Source organism: Emydura macquarii, unplaced genomic scaffold (genome assembly GCF_026122565.2).
Source record: "Emydura macquarii macquarii isolate MOO-44397 ecotype Brisbane River unplaced genomic scaffold, CSIRO-AGI_Emac_v2 contig_499, whole genome shotgun sequence".
NCBI classification, from domain to species: domain Eukaryota; kingdom Metazoa; phylum Chordata; order Testudines; family Chelidae; genus Emydura; species Emydura macquarii.
In genome coordinates, this window is record NW_027130636.1 from 16,805,843 (window position 1) to 16,814,021 (window position 8,179).

Here is an 8,179-nt window from a genome sequence, read left to right on the forward strand (position 1 = left end):
CCAGCCTGCAGCTCAGGGGATGTGGCTGGAAGAAAGGGAGCATCTGACTCAAGGAAGATTGGAGACTCCATTGAAGACAACAAACTGTAGCGGAATGGGGATAGTTGCCTGGAGCACTGAGCAGAAACCTGGGATGTTCTGCTGGACAGGCAAACCTGAAGAGCTGTGGAGAGGCCAAGTGGAAATAGACAGAAAAGAACAGAAATTCCAAAGGGAGCCACAGGGATGAGTGAGCAACATACGGAATGTGCGAACAAGGCTGTGATCCTGGCCTTCTGCATGGATTTGCTGATCTTCAGCTCTGCTATGAGTGGTTTACTGGACTCACTGGGTTTCACCGTATTGAAGGACCTTGTGGCTGGAAGGGAGAGAAGAAATACAGAATTATGTGACAGGGAAGAGCAGGGAATGCAGTTCTCTGTTGAATGACGACCTTGTCCTTTATCGGCCACATGCTCAGGGACAGAGACTAAGTTAGAACAATTTTTAAGGGGGTATTTTGCTTTAGTAGTACAGTGACTTGCATTATTAAGATTATGTACTGAATAATGGTATTCATCTGCAGGGGGAGTCAATATTCTACTAGTCCTCTAGCAAAACCCTAGATAACACAATTTAAATGATAGCAACAATTTATAGCAATTTCCAATTTCACTGTAAATACAAACATATTGGGGCAATCTTCACTGGTGAAGATGATGCAGTTCCATGAAATCAATTTTCAGTTTTTACAGAAGTCAGTGGCTCAAGGCCAGTTTACAGCAGCTGAGGACCTGGCCCAGACAGTGCATAAGTAGTTTTGTGGTTCTTATGAGCGTGGATATTCACTAGCATATACCACTGAAATAATACACAATTGCCCCTGGCTATTTAGCAGCAGAACATCCGGGAAGGCTGTCGCTGAAAGGAATAAGAGAGGCTATACTCACTGGCTATGTTCTGATGTGTGTGAATAATTCCTTCTTTCACTGTGGCTGGTGTGTGGCTTACTCCCATCGGCAGAGGATTCACTGGTGCTTGAATCTAGAAAGACAGAGAGAAAGGAGGGCTCTTTCACCTCTGAAAATGTGAAACATTTTTCGGGGTGTGCATCTTCCAGCATAACACGGAGGCTTTCTACTGCTTTTCCTTTTGACTCCAGCAATTAAAGCAACCTTATGGCCATTTACTGGTTGAGCCAGGTAGCACGGTTGCATTGTGAGGGTCCCCACAGCACATGCCTTCCCAATGTCAGCTGACATCCAGCATACATAGCCTTGCAAATGTTAGAGGTTATACATGTCCACATAGCACTGCCCTGTGAATGTCCACTAAGATTCCAGTCATGTGAGATTCCTCACTGGATATTCAGGACTTGAGTGGAAAACAAAACAAAACAAAACAAAGCACACTTTGATGCTTTTGCCCCTTTTTCTGTTCCCAAATTATCCATGAACAGACTTAGATTTTTACAAATGTGTTTCATTATCAGAAATTAAGTCTGGAACAGTGTAGGCTAACATGTTTCAACTTACAGATTCCTTGTAAATCATTGGACAAGACTCTGGTATTTGCCATCTGTAATTTGCTCATGTGTCCCGAGTTTCATGCTATTGTTCCTGTGACCTGACTGGATGTCTGCCAATCCTTCAGCTATGGCTTTTCAATTCCAGCACAAACAGTTGTGCTGATACATATTGGCACAAGTGTTTGCAACACTCTCCTGTTCCACAAACATTCTTGGGCAGAAAATTTCCCCGCACAAACGTTCAGGAAAGACAAATATAAAAGGTTTTGAATATAATGGAAGGGAATTCCTGGGGCTGGATCCTCCTGTCATTTACACCGGAGGTTCACGGAGCTGTGCCAGTGTAAAACAGGCATAAGTGAGAGGAGAATCAGGTCTACTGGTGTCATTCCAATAAATGCTTGCAGTATTTGCCCAGCTCTCATTAAGCAGTTTCATTTAAGACAACTTTCCACTATTCCTTTCTCCAGTCGTGTGCCAGAGTGATACATATTTTATTATGACACAATCAAACTACAGGAACCCTACAGGCAGCGAAGACAAACTATGTCCTACACCAACCCTGCCCCCCCAGGCTGTGGGGTACCTTGCTAGTCTCCATCCTCGTGATGTCCTCATTTGGCGTCTTGGGCTGCTCCAGTCAGTGACAGTCACCAGCACTCTGGCTCTTTATTACCTTGATCTTGGCTGTTTGACCCTCAGGCTGCTAGAATTCCTCCACCGACCAGACTCCTGGGACACCGAGAATTGTGAAAGAGGAAACATGGTGAAGCACAACATTTGACCACCCATTTGCCCAGTACAGGGGACATGAACAATTATCCCTCCAGGAGGTGTTTGGTAGCAATCTGGACTCTTCCACAATAGCCTTATGCCATAGGGTACTGCTGTCAGACAGATCTCCTTCTCCTCAGCGGGAAGCCATGCTCCTGTCACAGAAATGCAACATGCAAATTGGGGCCAATCCTGCTTGCTTTCATTTGGAAGGACCATTATTAAAAGAGAGAAACCAAGGACCACCTGCCCAGCTACACTAACCCCCTGCATAAGCAAGGACCCTGCACTATGCTACAACTGGTTGATTTCAGTGGGGGTGCTGCATAACATGGCAAGAATGGTAGGCTTTCTGAGAGGCGTGGGGGCATGTTCCTCAGTTCTGGTTCCAAAGCTCTGATAGCAAAAGGAGCATAGGCACAGGCACAGAGACACACGTGTTGTTACCCATGTCCCTTCACATCTGCGCAGCCTCAGCACCAGCAGGTTTAGACCCTAACCTTTCACTGACTGCAGACCTGGATTCCAGCGTGGCCTGGGTCCCGCTGAATAGAGCTTCAGAGCACTAGTAGACCCTTCTGGCCCTCAGCTCATCTAGTCTGAGCTCCAGTACATCACTGGCCACCAGCACCACCCAGAAGCCACACAATGAAACTCAACCACTGAAATGAGACCAAAGTCTGACAGCCCGAGGAGACCAGACTTTATGTGCCACAGGCACGGAACTGAGGCGCACCAGTGCCTGGGGAGCCTGCAATAGCAGGGACATGAATACGTGAGAGATACCCAGATAATCCTGGCAAGTGACACATACCCAACCCCGCCCAGGTCACTGCCAATCTGCCCCGGGGGGAAATTCCTTCCCAAACCCAGTAGCAATCAGTTAGACGCTGAGCATGTGAGCAAGACTCAGCCATCCCAGCACCTGAGAGAGAGACTGCTCAGTGTCTCCACAGAGCCCTGCGGCCCATCTCCAGCTGTGGCTGTCCCTAATGCTTCAGAGGAAGACGATAAACAAAGCTCTCCTAGAATACATGGGGGAGGGAAATCCTTTCCTGACCCCTGGCGGTGGCCAGCTGAAACCCTGAAGCATGAGCTTTAGGAACATGGACATAAACTGGAAGGGACCCCCAGAGCTGCCAAGCCCTGCCCCCCACCATCACAAACAACCCCATCACACAATCACACTCATAATTTTGTCCAGCTCTCTCTTAAAACTAATTAAGTTGTTTGCCCCATGTAACTCCTATTGGGAAACTGTTCCAGAACCTCACTCCTCTGTTGGTTAGAAACTTCTTCTAATTTCCAGCCTGTATTTGTTTGTGGCCAGTTGATACCATTTTGTTCTTGTGCCAACATTGTCCTTTAGCTTAAATAATGCATCACACTCCCTGGTATTTACCCCCCATGTATTTCTAGAGAGCAATCAGATCCCCTTTCAGCCTCCTTTGTGTGAGACTAAACAAGCCAAGCTCTTCCAGTCTCCTCTCAAACGATAGATCCTCCATTCCCCTGATCATCTAGTAGCTCTTCTCTGCATCAGTTCCACCTTCAAGAAAGATGAATGTAAACAGTGTGACTTGAACAGCACACACTATTCCAAATGAGGTCTGACCAGTGCCTTGTTCCACGACATTAATACTTCTCTGTCTCTACTGGAAACGTTTTGCCTGATACCACATTTGCCTTTTTTAAAGCTGCATCATATTGGTGACTCATAGTCATCCTGTGATGGACCCACACAGCCAGGTCTCTCCTCCTCTGTCACTTCCAACTTGATAAGCCCCCAACTTGTAGCAAAAATTCCTGTGTCTGACCTTGCCCAAAATAGCTTTGGAGGCACCGCAGGTCAATACACATCAATCGCTACTTGAAGCTTTCCGCTGTTCTAATGTAACTTTCTGCTGGCTGTGCAGTGTTCCTGGCCAAGGCTCCCACCCCAGCACCCTCACTGAAGGACATGGGAGGAGGAGCAGAGGGCACAAAGAGCACTGATTGGCTGGTACACAGAGGTACAAATTGCAGAAGCACTGCAACCCTTTGCACAGCAGTTGCCATGGGCTCCATCAGTGGCACATCAAGTCAAGGAATTACCAGAGGTTTTTTTGCACAGAATTTTCATTTATAGTACCCCCAGGTTTTAAGCAATGATGTAAGACCCCATCTAAGTGCTAACTAGGAGCAGCTGCTGGGATGTGCCATCTTCCAAGGAAGGAAAGCACAGCAAGAAGAAAGACTCTAAAACATAGTCTCCTCACACTGGTTGCTTATCACAGAACAATACCAAACCCCAGTGCATTACTCACATACCTGTGGGGCAACAGACTGTCTGGGTACCTGACATGATGCAATCAAGTGTAAGTGTTTAAGTCAGGAAGTGAATGTAGGGTTTGAATAAATGTCTGGTCCTCATTTTCAATCAATCAAATATCTAGAAGTTTTAGTCCGCTGGCCAGGTCTCAGCATGAATTGTTCATTTGATCAAGTGACCTGTAACACACATACAGGGCTGCTAGACCAACAAAGCCCTTAGGAGAAGATGCCACCTGTCTCAGGAGTGCTCCAAAACATGACCTGCTAGTGCAGTAACCCTCTGTGGTAGGACAGTATGAGTTTGACTCCCTCTGGGGCTACAGGAGCTACCATCAGCATCTTCCTGCACCAGCAGGACCATTATAACAGAAGGTGCTAGTCACCCTCTGCCATTCCCTGGGCATTCCACTGGGAAGGGGACCTTGGGGTCCCATAGGAGTACCCAGGCTGACACCAGCTGAGGCTGTACTGGTCAGTACATCTCTGGGGTGCCCTGGTTGGGCTGGTGCCAGCCAAACTCCGGAAGTGACTAAAGCGCAGTACGTTCAGTACGGTGGGATTACAGATCTGTCAGGTCCTGTATGAGTCCAGGACAGTGTCCCAGGCAGCACTGCCCAGGCTGCCCAGTGGTCTCTAAATGTAGTTCCCGTCTAAATAAAATTGGCAAGAAGTGATCCATCCTCACAGCGAGGTCCTGAACCATGCAGTTCTAGACATTTGAAACTACAGGGATCATTATTTGACAAATGTGTTAAATGAGTGTGCAACTCACCTGGGCTTTTGTAGCAGCAGGCTTTTCAAAACTCAGAGCTCTCTCTGATAAGAATCCCATAGCATCAGTCCCATTAGCAATATGATTGGCAAGGAACCATTGTAATAACCCGTACAACTCACGAAACGTGCAAGCATGCAGCCTGCTCTCTTCTAGGGCACGAGCCCTTACATGGGGGTCAGTATTTATACTGCCCCATCATCAACTCCTTATAATCCACTGGAGAATCATGATTATCCCCAAAGGCCTGGGAGAGCAAACCCTAATACAGCATGCTGAGTGCCCCTCCATTCCTTTTTTATGCAGTATAAATCCACTGGGAGTTGTGCGTGCGCGCGCACGCACACAATACACACGGTGCTATAATTAGACTCCCATTTAAGCTAGCATTTGGCGTGTTCATAGAGTCCAAATAGGGGAGCAGAAAAAGAGGTCGTTTTTCAGTGCCACAGATCTGAGCAGGAGGGCAGAGCACAGAAAGCTATGGTGAACAGAAGTCTAATTAGGCACAAGAGAGCTCAGATTGATCAACTAGCTGCTGTCTTGCCTCCTTCCCTTTTACTTTCTATTTCAGCCTGTCAGCTTTCAAGTATTTTGTTCTTGTTCCAAAGGATTCAGTATGAACTTTGTATGGTAAAATTAGGCCGCACAGTGTCTCAGCTCCATGATTCAGATTCAAGGCAAGAGGGACTTTTATGATCATCTAGTCTGAGCCTTGTCTGTCACAGTCCATAGAACGTCATCCAGTGATTCCTATAGCAAGCCCGTTACTTTCTCATTCAGCTATCGCAACTTTTCTAGAAAGAGGAGTTCTGGAACTCAGCTCCCACTAAGCCCAGAGCAGCTTAGTCACTTCCTTCATGTTTGCAGTATCTCATTGAATTTAGAAAGTAGAGATGGAGGAGCAAGGTCCTGTGAGCTGCTGCATTAGGAAGCTCTCTGCCAGTTACCATACTTTCCTGGTTAACCAGAGGAGATTTAGCAGGAGTGGAACTCTCTGGGGTACAGAAAAAGCCCTGAAGCTTCTAGTCCTGACAAGAACATGCTTTTGTTCTCAGCTATATTTTCAGGTTGAGAATTGGAACCGTGTCTCCCAATATCAGTGATTGTGTCTGGATCCCAGACAGCCCACCCACTCACCCACACCTACCCACACAAGCCATCAGGGTTCTACCTCTGTCTATGGGTGGGCTGGCAAGATTTCCATTCTATCTGTGGACAGCTAATGGCAGGAATGCAATCTCACTCCACCAATGGGGGACCATAGGCACAGAGCTAAAGCAGAATCTTGTTTAGTGAGCTAAAACTACAGCCTAAGCCTAACTCTCTATGAGAAAATACATACCACAGCCATCCCTCCAGTCCTGTCCAGAGTCCATCTGAAGCACCCACCAGAGGGGAGAGTTCTGGATCCAGAGCTTTGGAAGCCCCAAACTGCAATGGCCACCCAGGCGTGATTGCTGGTCCCAGGTGGCTACCTGGCAGAAGGAGAAACTGGAGCTCCCAGCTCTTTAGTCTGGAGACAGTCAGAGACTGTCTTGTGCAGCAAGAGGAGGCGGTAGGAGAGGAAGTCAGAGAGTCACAATTAGCACTGCATTAATATTTGAAGGCTAGGAGTCAAGTGGCAAGCAGCTTGGAGTGGGAGGGGCCTGGATCTTTTATGGGAGGCCATTATTAGAAAGATATGCTTGACTGCCTCCATTCCTCAAGCTGTCCTCCCCTCTTGCTCCACAATGCTCTTTCTGAAAGCTGCTGGCTCTGCAAAGGAGGCAGGGTTCAGCTGTTCAGCCAGGCCAGCTGCCGGCTCAGTGGGTCCAAGACTGAGAGCAGCGCTGCAAATTCAGCCGAGCTGGAGTGACATTTGGAGAAGAAGGAGAAGGCAAGAGGGCTGAGTTGCAGGCAATACCCACAGTGGCCCAGGCACCCAAAGCTTGGGAGATGTTGTTTCTTTAACAAAAATCTAAGGAGACACAAAATAAAAATAGCGACCCCAGGGTCAGAACAGAGGACCAAAGCATGGCAAGAATTTCTGAGGACAGAGCAAGTGCTGGGCTCAATGCACCTTTGGCCATCAGCAAGAAGTGAAGGACAGCTGGAGCCTTGTGCCCTGTTTGTACCCCAGAACTCCATGGGAGGTCAAGGGGTGTGATGCCAAGGACGCTCTCCAGAAGGTGCTGAAGTTGCATGCCTGCACCCACTAGTCTGAACAGCGGGGATCTGTAGAGGCACTTCTCAAACAGGTCGTGTAATCTGTCTTGTCCATGGTGCTGATTCCCCCATTTGCTTTGCCCCAGCCATGCACCGGCTGCAGTCTCAATTCCTCCTCTGACCATCGTCATTGACTTTGCCCTTGATCAGTGTCTCAGTGTAAGATTTCTATGTGCACACAAATCTTACAATGCTGCACTGGCTTCCAGTCCAATAGCAAACCTTTTAGTGGGAGGCACAGGGCACTGTGCCACTAGCTCACCTGCTTACTGCAAAATTCAGACCTGCTGTGTGTGAATCATCTGTGGGGAGAGTAGGTAAGAGGATGCTCTCCCTCCACAGCACACGCAGGGCCAACCCAGGGCAGGATACAGACCTAGCACGCAAGCAGCAGGCCCGGCTAACACACCTATTCTATGCTGCACTAGTTCTTCTTCATTGCCATAGAATCTGAGCACCCCCTACCAGGCCCTAAGCCATGTGACTAACATCTCTCTCTCTCCCAGGGTGAGAACTGTGCATGCAGCAGAGTGTTGTGTTGCAGCAGGGTTGGTTTGTGGTTGTACATATACACACTAGTCTGTGTTTGTGTTAGAAAAAGGTCA

The 8,179-nt window shown here is 47.9% G+C and overlaps 1 long non-coding RNA gene across 1 annotated transcript; it reads right to left on the minus strand.

The window, feature by feature from the left end:
- Nucleotides 1-209: 209 nt before the first annotated feature.
- LOC137147171 (uncharacterized) lies at nucleotides 210-2,127 on the minus strand. Its single transcript, XR_010918160.1, has 3 exons — nucleotides 2,094-2,127; nucleotides 930-1,023; nucleotides 210-358 (listed from the first exon to the last, which is right to left on the minus strand). It is a non-coding gene; the product is annotated as an uncharacterized lncRNA (long non-coding RNA).
- Nucleotides 2,128-8,179: the final 6,052 nt, after the last annotated feature.